The sequence below is a fragment of the Vidua chalybeata genome, chromosome 2 (assembly GCF_026979565.1).
Source record: "Vidua chalybeata isolate OUT-0048 chromosome 2, bVidCha1 merged haplotype, whole genome shotgun sequence".
In the NCBI taxonomy this organism is placed as follows: Eukaryota; Metazoa; Chordata; class Aves; order Passeriformes; family Viduidae; genus Vidua; species Vidua chalybeata.
The window spans coordinates 28020720-28038483 of record NC_071531.1 but is presented as its reverse complement, the minus strand read 5'-3'; the positions used below and the strand labels follow the sequence as shown (position 1 = coordinate 28038483).

Genomic DNA, 17764 nt, shown 5'->3' with positions numbered 1-17764 from the left:
TTGTTCCAAGGCTGTTAACAGCCAGCCCTTATTTTCTATCAGATTGTTCTGAATACTGTAATAATTGGGGGTTGTTTCTCATCAGGTGAAGTTAAAACTAAGCTCTGCGTAGGTCTTCGGTATGTATGTTTCCTTCCCTGTCTTTGAAGGGAATTGCTAATTGCTTAAAACCTTTCTGCATCTCTTTCAGTGTTCCTCTAACATTTTGGCTGTTCTTGTTTTGTTTCTTCATCTTCTTTTTTACTGCTTGACCTTCTCATGCGAGTTATCTTTACCAGCCACTTACTAAAATACTATATTTGCTATCCATGTTCTTGTTTTAAAAACACCAGCAAAGAGCAATTCTGAAATAAAATTGTGATTGCGTGCCCATCTTTATTGCTTGGTAGATATTGCAGGTAATGGCACTAAGGAAGATACGATAGCATGTGTTAGCAATCAAAATGTAGCACTGGTAGATTTGTAATCTCGTTCATGTGTTGGTACTGTTTGGAGAAGCTCTGTAGACCTGAAGCAGAATTCTTGCTGCCCTTAGGCCATCAATTCTGCACATTTTCTTTGAAATGATAGATGTGTGTGGTTGGCTTGTTTAGTTTTGTTTTAAGCTGTTTTTTTTTTAGTGAGGAATTGTTTCATAACATTTGGCGGTAATTAGCCTGAGTCAGTCATTTGAGATGGGAGGGGGAAATCCTGCCCTGCTGAGAATCACAGAAATCTTGTGATTCTGATTTTTGAGGACCTCATGATCTCATTCCAGTTTTTGGTAAAACTTTTGTATAGGTACACAAGATGCCATTCTAAGTTTGTGGATGTGTGTGTATTAGTCTTATTCTTTAATTTGGCATTAAAATTTGAGTGGTTAACATGTGCCAATAACTTTCCAAACCTGGTGCTTAAGTCAGGATTATCTGCTCTTCTGCTCACCTGTGTAAGTTGTCTTCAAGTAGCAGGTCCATGAAGTCCTCCTGCCTCTCTCCTCCAGGGAGAGCACTGATAGGAAAGAAGTTTTTCTGCCTGTGGGAACATTGAAAGGCTGGACAAAGAAATGGTACCTCCTCCTTTGAGCTGACTCTTCCTTCAAGCTTTATTGAAAAGGGAGGCATTTTTGTCATGTGACAGTTTTCAGTTTAGTTCTCAGACTCAAAGTGCTCATTTTGAAGCTCCCTTCAGGTTGTATTGTGCAGAAAATAGGAGTCATGTTTCTGTGGTGAAGCCAGCTAACTTTTTTAGATGGCAAAGCTAAAACTGGCTTCTGAAACACAAGCTAAGTAAAGTGTGTAACATTTATCCTTACAGTTTATAATTGTGGCAGTATCTACTTGAAAAATTTGTTACATAGGCGTAGAAACCCATGCTAGAAATTTTGATTAGTATGTCCTCTGTACGGTTGCTCTTTTTTCTGTCTTCTGTTTCCTTTGTGTCTCACAAAGGAAGATAGTAATATATCTTTAATAAAAATAAATTGCCCTGAGGTGCTTTGTTTCAAATATTTTTTGAAATGTTGAATATTGATTGACTCTTCTTGAGCTCATTAATGCCTGTCATCAGCAGGAGATATAAGAATTCTGATAAAGTTTGCACATATAAACTTACTACAAGATGGTAAAATACAAGGTGAGAATAATTTTTTTTTGCAAAGGAATGAATGAATGGTATATCCCATTTATTGTGTCAGAACCAGTACTAGATGATGCATCATGCTTTTTTATCCTTGATGTTGTATTGTCATGGTAGGTTTCTTTCTAGTTCCTGGAGCATCACCAAATTTTGAGTCCTTTTCACACAGCATGTCTGTTCCTGGGCTGATTTTTTTTGTTTTGTTTTGTTTTGGGTTTTTTTTGTTGTGGTTTTTTTTTGGTTTTTTTTTTTTTTTTTTTTTTTTTTTTTTGTTGTTTTTGTTTTGTTTTGTTTGCCACCATATGTCAAATGTGCTAAGAACATCAGGCTTATTGTACTGCTTTCTTAAGGTACCTAGTGCTTCATTCAGTAACTGTAGTTTGAGCACTTGGTATGTTCACAGTCTGTAGGTAGGTTCTAGTTTTGAAAAGACTTAATTTTTACTGGGAACTGTTACTTTATATTTGTCCAGAAGAAAGCACTTATGGCAAATGTGATATTGCTGATTTAAATGAAAGGTTGCTGTAGCTGATTTTTTGGAGAAAAATTGTGTGTATGCTTTAGCAATTAACAATGAGTTTTTAAGACTGTTCCTCTTAGGGTTCATGTCATAGACTTTGTGTTCTGAAGCATGTGGGATGCTTGTGCTCTTTGCAGTTTGAGATGTGTAGTTTCCCTAAAGGATCTGTTCTTGTTATAGGATCCATATTTGCCATCATAGTCTACTGAGAGGAATGGTAAATTACAAAGAAAACCAGTATAATTAAAATCATGCAGAAAGGAGAGGAAATTGTTCTGACTCCTTTAAAGGTAACCAGAATTTTCCAAATTATTTAAGTATACAAGTACAATTTAGAGTTTTCAGATCTTTATTCGTTCTAAAATCTCAGAGATTATATTCTATTTAGGAAAAAGATGTTTGGATCATGAAGCCAGTGTCTTCATATTTCTCTTAGTGAAGCTTCTGTTCCTGCAGGTCGATTAAAGGCATTTTAAAGTGTATGCAGAAAACCCCATGGAAATACACCAAAAAAGCCCATGTGATTGAGTAATACGCATGGAAAAATACCTCTGCCTTTTTTTTTCCTTTTGTCACAGAAAGGAAAAAAAAAGCCCCAACCTCATGTTTATTGTCTTTTAATCTCCCCTGCACCGAGAAGGCTCTGGCCCAGATCTTCCCATTTTAATTGTGGAATTGGAGTACCAACCTTGAAATTACTTAATTACCCTCCCTTCCCCCATCAGTGTTTCTCAGGTTGTCAGTAGGCATGTAAAGGACAAAATTTAATAAAACTGTAACTAGAATTGTTTATAATAAAATGACTGAAATATTTAGAAATCTGTTCTTTGAGCCTTTCTGTACTAGAAACAAAGCATTTGGCATGTGTGTTTGAAAGTGGACAGCATATGTTTTCTTGGCTTCTTTTTTTTTTTTAGCAACAGATCATGTGTTTAAATGGCAGCATGACATTTTGATTTCTAGCCTGCATGAGGAAGATGATTTAGTCAGGTTAGCTATTGAGAAAGAGCTATTCAACAAGGCTCTTGTGTACTCTTTAGAGGGAGCTTTGACTGTGGTGACTGCCTACTACAAATGAGGGATTTTTTATTTGTTTTCTTTCGGATTTTTTTGTTCCCAAAAGAAAGGACAGACCTGGACATCTATAAATGTTTAGGTTTAGGTAGTTGAATGAGCTTAGGAAATACTGTATGAAGAGAGAGACACATGACTATTATGTGTCTGTAAATAAACTGCACTGAAGTGGTGAAGCATTCAGAGCTTCTGAAAGTTGCCTAAATTTACTTTGAAATATTTAGCAATGATAGTTTTTAAAATCCAGATAGGATAAGAGCTTATTTTTAAAAATTTCATCATTTTTTCAGTACCCTTGAGGTTGGTGAGGTTTTGCTTTGATCTTCCTTTCCTGTTTTCCAACATGAAGTAACCCTGTGTCAAAAGATTCCTTACCCAAGAAATCTTTAAAAAACAGCAGACAGACAAAATAAAACAGCACCTAGCAAACAAGAAAATGAAAACTGGGACACCATTGGAGTAAACGTTGAATTCACCTGGTGGTTGTTGTTATGGCTTACATACATTTTGAGCATTGGCACAGGACAAATTTCTCTACCACAAGCAGAAGGAACAGTTGTTTGAGAACTATGAAATAGCAACTGGCTTCTTCAAGGGATGGTGGGAAGAAGAGGCATTTCCCAAGTCTTTCTGAAATGCTTGGCAGAGAAGGTAGCTCTGAATTTTCTTTCTTGTAAATGAAATTTTATTAAGCTGTGATTGCCATCTCTGTCATACTATAAAGATGGTTGAAAAATGTGCTGATTCTCATTTCATTCAGTTTATTGTCGTACCGTATGGGATTTAAATGAGACCTAATGGAGTAGTAATTGGATTTGATTGGATTTGCTGTGCCTGTGTGACATGAAGGAGAATTCATGGTACTGCTCTCAGTCTGTTGTAGAGAGCAAATGCAAAAATTAAATCTCATACAAAACTGGAAACCAATAGATTGATTGAATATATCCTTAAAAAAAAAAAGAAAGTTGAGGAAAGTTGTAGCTGAAGAATTTAGTTTGAGGCTTTGTCAAAATGCTTCTGACAGGCTGACTGCATGATTCAGTTGGGAGATATTTTCAATTAACTGTGTATTTTCATATATATATTAACTATATATTTTCAATATATTAACTGTATATTGTATGTAAATATAATAAAGTTATTATTAGTTTAGAAGTTGAGTTAAAATGACTTTTCTGATTTTCTGTTATGCTTTAACAGTAGAAAACATATGGGTTACTGAGTTGAATTTGGTTCAAGCTGGTAATATCCAAAATTGCTGCCTTACAAAGAGATGTCTGTGAATACCTCTGAAAAAGGATTTTGAGACCAAGTGCCCTAAGAGAATATAGCTGCTCTTCGTTGGCACTGCTTCTGATTTAAGGCTATCTTGAGTTCTGGAGTGCAACCCTGCATTTGTCTATTAGGTGTTTCTTTGAATTTCTTTTTGAATTAGCTTTATACTCTAGAATGTACCAGATTTTGACCAAGATAGTTTCTTGTTTTCAGACTTTTCTGAGTATTGCTAATGACTGTATTCAGGAAAAATAAAACAAACGGAAACAAAAAATACCCACCTCTAATTGTGTGAGTCTTGGTGTAAGAAACACAGGCTTGGTATATGCAGTCCTAAATATAACCATATTAATAATGAATGCTTTACTCCCTCCTGAATTTTGTGCTGTCTTGATACCAGAATCACTTGCAATATATATATATATAGTGAGTTATATCCTTACCACTGAAAATGTTCTGGACAGATCAGGTTTAAAAACTTTGTCTAAACCAGTCTCCTACTTTTGATCATCATACTTGTATTTAAAGGTTTATTCATCTATTCATAATAGAGATAAGCCTTGTTAGGTAGAATGCATTTACTAACCAACATACGTTGCTCCGGTTATTTGGCACACGCAGTTTTTTCCTTAGTTTCATAGTAGTCTCTTGAATAGTTTCATTTAAAAAACAGGTAAACTTACATTTTAATATGCGTGCAAAGAAAGAAAAAAATTCCTTATTATTTCTCAGTTGAATTAAAATACTATTTCCCTTTCTTCTTGATCCTTATCTGTTTTAAAACAACAAATAAACAGAATCCTCTTGCAGGGTTAGTAAATAGAACTTGCCACATAATTAGGCAGTAACACATACTTCCAAAGAAAAAGGGAAATCAGCAGTTAAAATGGTTTAAGTAAAGCAGCAGGAAGTCATATTCTTAAATTAAAATAGCATTTTTCAATTAATACCATTTGTCAAAATGAGGGACAATATTATTTTCTTTTATGTTGACTTCAGGTAAATTTATTTTGTGCTTCTGGGTAGTTGGCATGTTATACTACTACTGTTAATGTTTTGTTGGGAAAAAAGTTTTGGAAAAACCAAAATGGTAATTGAGGATGGACAGGTAAGCAGAAATCTTTGTAATTACTTGAGTCAATATGTCTTTTTTCAAAGAAGTGGACCTGGAAGCCATTATCTGGGGGGCAAATTTGGACAAGGTAATTGGCTTTGACCTTTTGCCAGATGCCTATCAGTTCCTTTTCCCCTCTCCCTTGCATCCAGACAAATGTCATGCCTTTAGGTTTTTGTTCCCTTGTTCTGGTTTCAAGAGTGGAGCTGCTTATGTAGATAATCTGCACTTAAAATTATTTCCACTTCTAACCCCAGTAGGACTCTCTTTTGGGGTATTCAGACAGAATTGACATAATTGGATTTCTGCCCAGATACTGTATTTAGATAGCTTTGGAGATGTCATTAATTTGACAGCTGCCATAGGAAATCTTTGTTTTGACTATTGTTACAGGGCCTGCAATGTTTCTATTGCATTTTCATTTGTAGTCTTCCACTGAGCTGCTGTGATTAAAATGAGTAGAATAAGACACCATCAAATGTGTACAAGACATGAAAGGGAAAAAAATCCGTGCTAAAAACCTCAGAAGGTAGGCTGTTGCCAAATTTTATTTGGGTATGATGAGATTCTGGAATACCTAGTTATCTTCCAAACACCAGTAACAGCACAGCCTGCAGCTAGAGCTGTTGTGTGCTGTGATGGAACCAAAGCTGCATTAACACTTCTCTTGTTACCTACCTAAAGCAAAGTTTCTGTGTGATTCAGACAAAAACTGCTTCAGCTGCTTTTCTGATGGTGAGCTTGGAAGAAAAAACAGTTTTTTTGAGCGACTGTGTTCTTAGGAAGTGGAGGTCCTAGCAACTTGGCAAAGTTATTTCCAAAAGGCAACATGGATCGGAGGATCTTTGTGCTGCACAGTGCAAGTGGAGATTTTGGGGACTGCTATTCTGCCATGTTCAAAGAGGATGGTCACTGTACCACCTACCAAGCTGTATAAGTGGCAAAACCACTTCAAAATTCCATGTGTTTGTCTTCCAGTTCCCTTTGGCTCTTAGATGTGAACCTCTAGTTTGGTAGTTTTGTACTTGAACCTTATGCAGGTTATTGCAATTTGAACCTTGTTGTTTTTCATCAGTTACATCATCAGAGGAGACTCAGAAAAACTTTATATCTGAAATACCAGTTTTTCACAGCCTTTGATATACAAATAGATTATGACAAAAATATCTTACTCCTCCCAAAGAAGATAATTTTCATCAGAGCATTACTGAGTACTGAGTACTAAAACCAGATATTATTTGAACCTATTCTGGAGTCAGTAAGGGATTTTGTGTTGAGTGGTCTCCCCTGCTTCAATTTTACCATTGCATTCATTCTAGTTTGGTGTCTGATTATGTGAGTTCTTCAGCCCTGTGCTTTTTGGCATTGTAAATGAAATACTAAGTTTCAGTAAACAGTAGATCTCTGCTCTTCTTGATGGTGATGGTTTAGAGAGGTTTTTTCAACTTGCTTCCTCAGCTGAAGTCATCATAGATTTCTTCACCTGAGGGCCAGGAGGCCTGGACTTCTTTCTGCTGTCCTGTCCAAGTCAAGTGGCTCATTCATGCTGACAGTACTTCATTGCACTTTGCCGTAACAGAATAGAGCAGAGCTTGCAACGTCTTCAGTGTCAGATACTCTGCTTGGACAGTAATGCCTAGAGCATCCTTATTCTTGGTGGTTGAGCATCTGGAGGAAGGATAAAACCCAGATACCCTCAGCAAACAGGCTCAGGTGTGGGGAACCATGGCTGTTGGTGATGGCAGGTGTTGGTGATGGCAACTTTTGCTGGGGAGTGCCCAAACCATGCCTTGTTCTGTCAGCGTAAATTAACCACTTGCAACTTTGCAATTTGAGTTATCAAGAAGTTTCTGACACTCTTTTCCTTTAATACATCAATCACAATCTGCTCTGTGTATTTCCTCTACTTCTCTGTATCTGCCTGGTGGCTTCAAAGACAAACACTGACCTTGACCTATCCCTCTTAAAAATCACCATTGCCATATATTTTTGCAGCAAGACAGTAGTGACAGTATTCTTTTAAATTCAGACAGTGCTGTGTTGAATGTACATGTAGGGAAGATTTTCTTCAGACTAAGAAAGAATGAATAATATACCAGAATAGAAACTCTAATAAGGATTTCAGCCTTTAACTTTGAATTGCCAGAAGGCTAAGTCTGCCTTATTTGACTCTCTATGGCCCCTGGTACAGTCCATTTTTCTGTTACATCTCACCCCAAAGCAAATAATCTTAAACCGTTTAACTGTGAGATCTAGTTGCTTATTTTAAGTGTTAGTCATCTTAGCCATGAGTGGTAACCAGTTGTGTCTGCCTAGTGTTTCTCTGATACTGAGTTAATGTTACATTCTTCTGTGGTAGCTAATTCACTGGAATATGTGGTTTTCAGTTCTCTAAAAGGCATCTGTGAATCTTTTTCCAGTGGAGGTGTTAATTTTCAGTAATCTACATGTGCATATTACTAGATTACTCTAAAGAGTATATTAACATGCTGTTTGTAGTCATCTTCCACAGTCCTGAAATCCACAAGTATTGAGTTAAAAGCTTTGACTCTAGTAGAGAGGTTTGGAAGAACTGGTATAATTCAGTGGGTTGTATAAGTCTTTGCCTTTAAAATGTTTTGCATAAGGATGCAATAGGAAAAACAGATTTGTGAAGGAGCTGTTTGGGGTTGGTAAGTTGCTAACCACTGGGGTCATCCTCAAAAATTCTGAGCTGATTTTATATTTAATGGAAAAGACTGTTGTCATACTGTTTTTAGAAACAAAGCATTAAATTATTGATAAGAAAAAGGCTGAAGCTCAAATGGAACCAGTTATTAAACTGTTTATGTTTAACGAATTAGTTTATGAAATTCTTACTAATGATAGATGCTAAGATGTTTCTAAAAATGGTATCTGTAATTTGAATAATAGAGCATCCTATTAAGGAAACCAAAATAATTCTTATGCTCTAACCGCGGCCTGAGAAGCTCACTTAGTGAAGTATTGCCTGGGGCTGAAGTCAAATCCTTTCCTTTCCCTAGAGACATTGTGAGACGAAGTTTAAGAACAGTCTTGGTACATGCAGTTCAGTTTCTGCTTATCTATTAGCAGTTATAATTGGCAATGCAGGTCTTTCCATGTACATTTCTAAGGGTTCTTGAAGTGGTTAGGGCTGTCCTAAGCATGAGTCAAGACCTTTGTTGCTTCTTCTGTGTGGGCTTTAGGGGTATTTATCCATATCCTTACAGAGCCAGCTTGTAAACCCTTAAAGAAAGAAAATAAGAAAGGTTGCAAGCTCTGTTTTCTTCCTGCAGATAAAGAAGAAAAAATATTTATTGATCTAAAATGGAATTTGAATACTTCAGTTTTTGCTAACAGTTCTTGGGTAGGAATGATGAAAAAAACCTGGAGCTATGATGGTGGCACAGCACCTTTATTGTGAGCTTCCTTCAGCTTGCAGAGAGACTGGTCGCAGCTTGCGGTTACTTTGGTGCTTAATTTTTGGTCTGAACAACAGATGTGTGGGTTTATGGTCAATGGGGGTTGTTTGGTTTTGAGACTGCAATATTGCATGTCTTCTCAAAGACATGCAATATAGCCTTCCTGTCAGGGGAAGCTTTCTGGCCACTCATTCATGATTTTTCGACTGTGCTTTATGCTTTTTTTTTCCTTTTTTTCATGCAAGGGCTGCCACAGAAGTTTGCAGCTTGGCATAATCAAATATGAATTAGATCATTATCAGCAGGTATCAAGACAGAAAATCCTGCTTAATCCAGGAATTTTAAAAATTGCGTATTACAATGAGTTTAGGTAGTAATTTGCTATCAGTATTTTGATTTTTTTTTTCTTTTTAATAGCTCAGACTTTTGGGGGAAAGCTAGAGAATGTAAAAAGCATATTATTTCTCTTAAAATAATGTTAATTCCTACAATATATGTTGTAAAAATCTCAGCAGATGCATCCACTAACAGATGTAACCCTCCTCGTTCCTTTCCTGTTTAAAAAGATGCTGGTTATGCAAGTGATTGGAGGATATACATACAATAAATAGGAATCTTGCAATGGCAGTTAGGTTTTGAAAGACAATATTTATTTTAAGTATTGATATTATTTAAACTACCAACTATGTGTGTGTCATGAGTAGATCATGTGGTTGTGCAAATATATGTAAGAAATATTCTTGTTTTTTGGAAACATATTGTGTGTACTCCAGAGAATATGCATTTTACTGCAGGAGTTAAATGAGAATACAGGTCAGCATAGATTCTTTAATTGTGTGGGATTCAAGTGTGAGCCATGCATGTTTTCTGTAACTGCATTTCTCTTCCTATTCCCCCCCCCCCCCCCCCCCGGGATATGCTTATTTAAAGAAGAAAGAGTTGTTTGAAGGACCAATGATACGTGTCTAACTGCTTGCTCTTCAATACAGACAGCATGGCCGGAGGTGCAGAACAGCTCTTGCATCCAGACAGGAGCAGAGAGAACATGCACAACCTCCTGCCTGTATGCTGTTCAGTAGAGACATGAATTTCTTAGGGTAACCTGTGCAACCTCTGGTGATGGCTCCAAACCTCGACTGCTTAAAAATGGCCATTTAAACACATAAATTTGTCTTTGCTTCAAGGGCTAGTCCCATTTTTATATCTGGCATACAAGCTCAAATCTTTCCCAGTGTTTCAAGTATCTCACAGTCTTTTCTGCATGCAAGGCAGTGAACCTATTCTTGTGCCTCATTTCACTTGCTTCCTCGCTGTTAGGTAACCACAATCTTAAGAGAAGAAAAGCTTAGTTGTGTAGACTATATAGTATGAAAGGATTTTAACTCTTTTGTTTGTTTTTAAAATGTTCTACACGTTGTAATGCAGCGTTTTAATTTGCTGCCTTTTTGAAACCTTAAATATTATGTAAATCCACTTTTCCTTTTTCTTTTCTCCCTGTGTTTCATACTGACTGAAAGTGTATTGTTGGACTAGGAGGTTTAGTACGTGAAGCATATGCTAGAGTATTAAAAAAATTAGCAGGTTTCTTTTCCCTTTAAACAAATTCAGGCATTGGGCTTTTGAGTGCTTAGGCTGATCTGTCTGCTGCTCCATGGAATGGGATTGTGCTTGCCCAATTGTCTGCATAGTTAAAATATTTTGAACATAGCCTATTCTAATGGAACTTCTTTTGAAATATCTGCCTAATGGAGAAGTCTTAATGGAATACTTTAATAGCTCAAAGTGGTTACCTGCAATTGCTGCAGTGTATTTCAGTCAATTACAAAGGAAGGCAATATTTAATGTTGGAGAGAAGCTAGATGGTGTAATGAACTGGCAGATTGCCAACTTGATCTTCTCCACAGGAGAATTTGTATTAATGTGATGCTTTTCATTTGTTCTCCAGAAGGTCACCAGTAATATGTCAATTGAAGTTAAAATTCCCACTCTGTGCAATACAGGTTTATGGTCAGATCATTCTTGTGTATTAGCATATTAAGTATCAAAGAGATTATTTTAGCTATTTCATGTCAGAATTTAAATAGGAGGTGGTTGGGTATTGGGAAGCGAGCCTAAGGGAATTGTCATAGAAATTGTTGCTGTAAGGCTGAATCTGGATTTTAGCCATGGAGATAAAGAAAATGGGGCACATTAGAGCTATTAGTGAGAGAAGAGGTGGTTAATAACTGTGGATGTTACTTGTAATGTAATCATTATAAGACCACTAATTTATTCTGTGAGGTAGTAACCTTTATAATAATCTTCTTATATTAGATGTTATTGATATTTACCTTCTGGTGCTTGTTTGCAAGCATCAAGTTCAAAATTTATTTCTGACTATTGTCAGAGGCTTTTTACTATGGAACTTTTATAATCCTTGTATTTGAAAGCCTTGATTTAGAAAGCAAATGAGTGACTAAAGTTACTGTTGAAGACTAGATAAATTTGTCTTTTTGCGTTGTGTGTTTGTAATCCCATGTTCATCCAATTCCTATATTCTGCCCTTCCTATTCTTTGTCATAGTCTTCTGTTCCTCTGCTCTGGGCCTCAAGGGAAGTGTAGGATATGAAGAGACTCATGAATGGTAAGGAGCCGTGGCATCTTGCATGCGGCAGGGCTGACATTACTCCAGTCATAGATGCATTGAGTGAGGTATGGCAGATGGACATCGTGCTAAGTGGTACAGAAGTGATGGGCACTGGGGATACCATGGGAGAAGACTGCTCACCTCTGTGCCTCTATTTGCTTTGCTGACTTCCAAAAAAATTTGTTGACTTGATTTCCCAAGTTTTCCAATGTTGCTCCAGTTTGTCTTTTGGGTGAACACTAAGTCCTGTGTGCTGCAAGGCTTTTGAAGGTGATTGAAAATAATTTTGTGCTCTCAAAATTTAACAGTTCATTCCCCAGAATGTCTGTGCTATCAAATATTTCTTTCTAGTCCTGGCTAGTAGGACATAGCAGGAGAACCAGAAAGCTCCATGTGTGGTGCAAACTCGTCCTGGGGGCAGATAGTCCCAAACCCTAACTGATGTTAAAATTTTTTGACCCTTGAGAAGAAAGATCCTGAATTTCTGTAACTGAGGATTATTTCAAGGAACTCATTCTAAAGGACCATTTCAAGGAACATTTTAAATATAATTGAAATATTTGAGGTTTCCATCCTGAGTTTGTGTCACTTAGCAAATCAGTGTTTTGGGCAAAGCTTTGGACTGTGGGGGTGTGTGATGGAAATTGGCTACTCCTCCGGGGAAGTGACTGTTGGTGTGACTCGTAGCAGAAAACTTCCTCTGGCTCTTCCAAAGCCGAATGAAGATTTTTATCATGAGAAAAATAGAAAATGGGGTCACAATGCAACAGGATTGAACTCAAGGAGGACAGAGACCAGTCTGCATCTTGTGCTTGTGTGTCTGTTAGGTTAACAGAATTTTATTTCAATCTAAGTGTTGTTAAGAGTCATGGCTTTTTGTGCATCTTCTTCCTTTGACTATTTGCACTATCACCATTAACATTCCAAACTACTTTCAATGTGTGTTAATTGAGCTGACAAAATCAAACCATTCTTGCTCTAGAAGGAAGTTAGCATTGTTATGTTGAGATAAACATATGACTCATTCTTTTCTTATGTGTTTAGATGAAATTTGAACTCTTTTTTTTTCCCCACTGTATTTATTCTCTATTTGACTAATAAATACAAGGCTAGTTTTTCAGGTATTGATGATGAATAGTGCTGTTTTCCAGCTCACTTTCAAACACGTTCTCTTTGGAAGTGTGCATTTGTGAAGGTGGAAGCAATAATTGAGGGAGGTATTGTGTTTTTTTTTAAGGAAAACAAAAATACCCTAAGAAAATCAGAGGCTTGGTACAGCGCTTCAGTGATAGATGGTAATGAGTAGTAGATGATTTGTGAGGTAGGACAAGGAAAGATAGTACTATTCAGAAGATCTTGTACCAAAAAAATGAGGAGAATTTTATTTTCTCTTTTTTACCTCTTAATATTAAAAATGTCCTTGTATTATTGACAGAAGAAAAACACGTACTACAAAACATTCAGCCAGCAGGAAAATAGATCTGCTCTGCCTCAGGGTTTTAATGTTGCTTCATTTATTAAATCATCTCTCCCACTTATTTGTATCTGTCCTACAATTTCAATAGAGCAGTTTTCAGTGGGAACACAGTTAAGGTCTGTAATTGGTTAGAAAAATTGATACAGCAAAATGTTGTTGCCTGTAGTCTGAGTCTACAGAACACTGAAAACCCAGGTGGGGCAGCACCTATTCCAGCCACCACCTGGAAGAGGAGAAGGGATTTATCACCCTCCAGTCCCATCTGCTTTCTGCTGTCACAGGCAAATCTTCATTCAGGTGGTGAACTGGATCAGGGGGCTCTTCTGTTGGAATAACATTTTCTCATAATTTGCCATCCTCCACTATTCTTTTTTTTTTTTTTTTTAATCTTGTGTGTTTTTCAGGGGGGCTGGCAACAGTTTGTCTCTCCTTGCAGTTGCTGGGGACCAAAGGGTGAGCTTCCAGGAGCTGAGGGTCAGGGACTTTTGTGTTCTTTACCCCCTAACAATATGTTTAGGTTTAAATATTTGTCAAACTGTGACTTTAGTAGTTCTGTTACTTCATCTATTAATGGATGGGAGAGTAAATCTCACTTTGAAACATTTGTGTAAGGTATTTATAATACCTTTGTCAATACTTTTTATTTTCCCCTCACTTCATTATCGTGCATGGGATCACTGGTTGACTTGCTCCTTTGAAGTAAATTTCTTCATAGGAGGCTTTTGTAGAGTCATAACTGCTTGGAATCTGTTCAGAAAAGATTTTGAACATAAACATTTTTGCATGAGTGGCCTGGAGTTGTGTAGGAGTTTTAGCACATTGTCCTTATGAGGTAGAGGCTGCAGCACAAGAAGTTGCTGAGATTTTTTTCTTCTTTTTGAATTGGATCTTAATGGGTTCACACTGCCTGAATTTGTCAGACATCCTTTGGAGTTAGGAGGGTCATTAAAAAACAGAAACAAGTGTTTAAATATTCTGACTTCTCTTCTGATCAGTTACTTATGTGGCTAGAAATACTTAACAGTGTAGGCCAGGAGGGACTTCTGGACAAGGCATGCATGTTCTGTCAAGGCTGAGGTTGCACCTGGGGCCATGTTCAGTAGAATTTGAGACTCTCCCAGAGAGGCCAGTCACAGGGGGTATGTGGCTGTGCTTAGCCACCCTTATGCCTTCTTTACATCCAGCCAGAATTTCCTTGAATGTGGTTCTATGACCCTTTGACAAGCTTCACCACTACTATCAGAACTCTCTTGTTGGGTCCCCATCTCTTGTCCCAAAAGGATTCAAGCCACGTGTGGTGGTAATCCAGCTGAATTACACATCTGTATGTGTGTGAGGGCCTTCTGGATGGAAATACTTCACTGCCTCACAAAACTCCTGGCTATGCTTTTGTTGCTGAAGCTCTTTTCCACACGTAGAGACATTTTCTTTTTCTTAGAAAGTACAGTCAAGTTAAACTGACTAATATAAGAGTGAAGGAAACAGGAAATAATGGTGCTTTGTAAAATACAGTCTTTCTAAAACTAGGCTGAATTTTTAATTCCATATCTTGACTGATTTTTCTCTGTATTATGAAAGCTTAATTTGTATGTGGTTTGGATTGTTTGTGGTTAAAATCACCCTGTATTCATTGAGAGAAATTAAATATGAAGATGGGAGTGTGTTTATGCTAAACAGGTGGATCAAATTCAAGCCATTCTGCCTGCTCTTCAGCATCTCATAGGAGGTTTTGACAGCCTGAAAGCTAAATTACCTATTTGGAAGTGTTCTAAGTTTAGTGCTAGAACTAAAATATATGTTTGTTGTTTCAGGTGGTGGTATATATAACGTTGTTGGAGAGTCCTGCCTTTCACTGCCTGGATCCTTTTAACAGTGTGTCAAAGGTGAGTGGTTCAAGTTCAGTTGTTATTTTTGTGACTTAAGATAACGAGTGAACTGGATGTATTGCTTGGTTTTGGCTTTTATGTAATAATAGTGTAGTTGTGATTTTTAATTTTTTTTTTTACTTCTGTATGAATGATTAAGTAGCCTGTCTTTTTCTGTCAGTGATCTGGGGCAAATCAGATCTAGCTCTTACTTTCAGAAAAAAAAATCCAAGAAAAAGTGATAAGCCCAGACTATTAATTGAGAACTAGATACTGCTTCCATTGTTTTATGACTGCTGTCTCCTGCTACCTGCTATTTTGACTTGGGACATTTTTCCCTGAAGGTGCGGTCTGAAAGCACAACATGTTGATGTGGGAAGTATGGAGGAGAAGCAGTCATCCATAAACCATGGTGGGGCAGGCTTCGTATTGTTCTTTGGTTCCATTCTAAAAACTAAGTAATAGCTTTGAAAATGTTGAAAATATTGAAAGTATTGGGTGTAAAGAAAGTTTTTGTGTTTTCTGCGGGAGCATAAGAGAATTGCATTCAGTGTATAGAGAGGGTCTTCCTAGGCTGACTCTGAAGGCCTGAAATAATCTAATGAAGCTGATGTTCCTGTAGAACATCTTTTTGTGGTAGAGTTTGGCTAGCTTTTTTCCTTTGATTTGTGTACCCTATTGTCACTTTCTACTGGCTGAAGTTGGTCTCTGTGGCTTAGGAGGAATTTATTAACATTACTGCTTTACCAAAAAATAGAAGCAAAATGGCAGAACGCTGAATAAGCATTCAGCATTGTAGTAGCACAGCATGGAATTTTGGCTTTATTCAGTGCTTTACCATGTGGATTTGTTACTTCTTACTCAAATTCTCTGTTTAAAAATAATGTTGCTTTCTTCAGGGGGAAGTTATGAAGTCCAATTATTGGCATTTTGGAACCTCAAATGGAAAGCAATAAATTAAGTTGTTGTGTGCCTTGATATTTGCTGTGAGTTCTATTAAATGCTTACTCAATTAATTGTTATGAGATGTTGAAATTAGATTTATTTATCCAATAAAATGAAGGTGAACCACTTAGAATTAAAAATGAAATCCAGTCTTAACTATAATGTCTCCATATGCTTTTGCAAATGATTGATTTTCCATTAAACTGGAAAAAGAAGTTCTGAAGTAATACTGAGATACTGGACTTTTGCACTATATTTTCAAATTATCTGACATATGTCTTTAAATGTACTGACAAAAATTTGTAACCCAGGCCTTTCTTAACAGATCAGTGTAACCTTGAACATTTAGGTGTTTAAAGACTGATAGTGAGAAACTTTTTGTATTAGTTTTCTTTAATAATTTTTCTATGATGTATAAGTAGCAAAATCAAAATATTCTTGAGAGAGATGTGAAAACAAAATAAATACACAATCCTAAAGTAAATGATTCATCAAGCTGTTGACTTAGTCATTGTAAAATTATTTTTCTGCAATGATTTCTTCTCAAAATTAAGCCAGTATTTTATTGATTATGGGCTAAATTATGTATTTATTTCAAAAATGTAATATAAAACACATTAGAGTTTTATCTTTGGAATCACTTTCTTGTCCTTTTTTATAATAGTTTTAAGTTAAATACTTAATGAAAAATTTTTAAAATAGTCCACTGCTCACTTAAAGAAAATGTGTCTGAAGTCTTGGTTATGCACTTAGTAATTTTTATTTCTTGAGCTAGTTGCTGTGATATATGGCATATTAAGCAATTTTTCTTTTACTCTTTAATCCAGTAATGTGAAGGGTAACCAAACATGCCCAAAGGGTAACCAAGCAGGCCCACCTTTATATCAGGTGAAGGTTTTAGGCATTTTGTCAAGAGGCAGTAAATAGATAACAGCTCACTGAAAGGAGTTGAGGAAGCACTACCTGGACATGTCATTTGGGGGTGTATCTTTTTTTTCCTCCTTTTTTATTGAAGAATGAGTACTCAGGATATTTTCTGTGTATGATAGGACCACACTCAATTTCAGTAACAAAATTTAACCATATTAATATTTTGCACCTTTTTCCATCCTTTGTGTGCTTGTTTCTGATAGATTCTGTTCAGCTTGGTAAATATGTGAATCTGCAAAACCTGCAGCATTCTAATGCTGTTCCCAAAGGGAAATGAATGCGTAGGTGTAAGTTCAGTAAAGCCTACGTTTGTAATGCTTTGTTGAACCAGGACATAGTAAACCTTTGGGCCTTTGAAAAAGAAATGAAATTGGCAACAAAGTAAATTTTCAGAAATTGCACTGCAAGTCCTTAAATTTCACCAAACTACAGGCAAACATGTATTGTTACAGGATTTTGTTGTGGTTATCAAGGTCTAGCAGGTCTTCTTTTATGTAGCTGGGCAAGCTGACTTTTTTCAGTTGTTTGCTTTCCTCTCCCTCTCCTCTAATATAATATTTTATGTAGTGGTATTCTGTACTTTTCAACTTGTCCCTCATTCACTTGCAGTAATTGAATCAAAAACAAGAGCTCATATTGTATTTTCACAACAAAATATTTTGAAAAGTTATGGCAGTATTGATATGTGCATTGAGCATTTCGTATTTTAGATTTAAATCTTTTGGGAAATGTTCTGTGATTTTTTGATACTTGCTACACTTGTATGGAATGATTGGTTCTTTAGGGTTACCTCTGTACATGGGAGGGAGATTGTTAGATGAGATCAGAAGCAAACCGGTACGAGCAAAGTTATCGATGTCTTCATACTTAGCTGGTTTGTCAAAGGCTGCAGTACCGCA

General features: G+C 36.6%; 1 protein-coding gene across 6 annotated transcripts in view; it reads left to right on the top strand.

Annotated features, from left to right (window-relative positions):
- Positions 1-17764, top strand: part of NCK2 (NCK adaptor protein 2) — an 84258-nt gene that overhangs the window by 17525 nt on the left and 48969 nt on the right. For all 6 annotated transcript variants that reach the window (XM_053934265.1, XM_053934261.1, XM_053934264.1 and 3 more), the window contains exon 2: positions 14937-15008. The gene's annotated coding sequence lies outside the window, so the exon portion shown is untranslated. The remainder of the gene's footprint in view (positions 1-14936; positions 15009-17764) is intronic.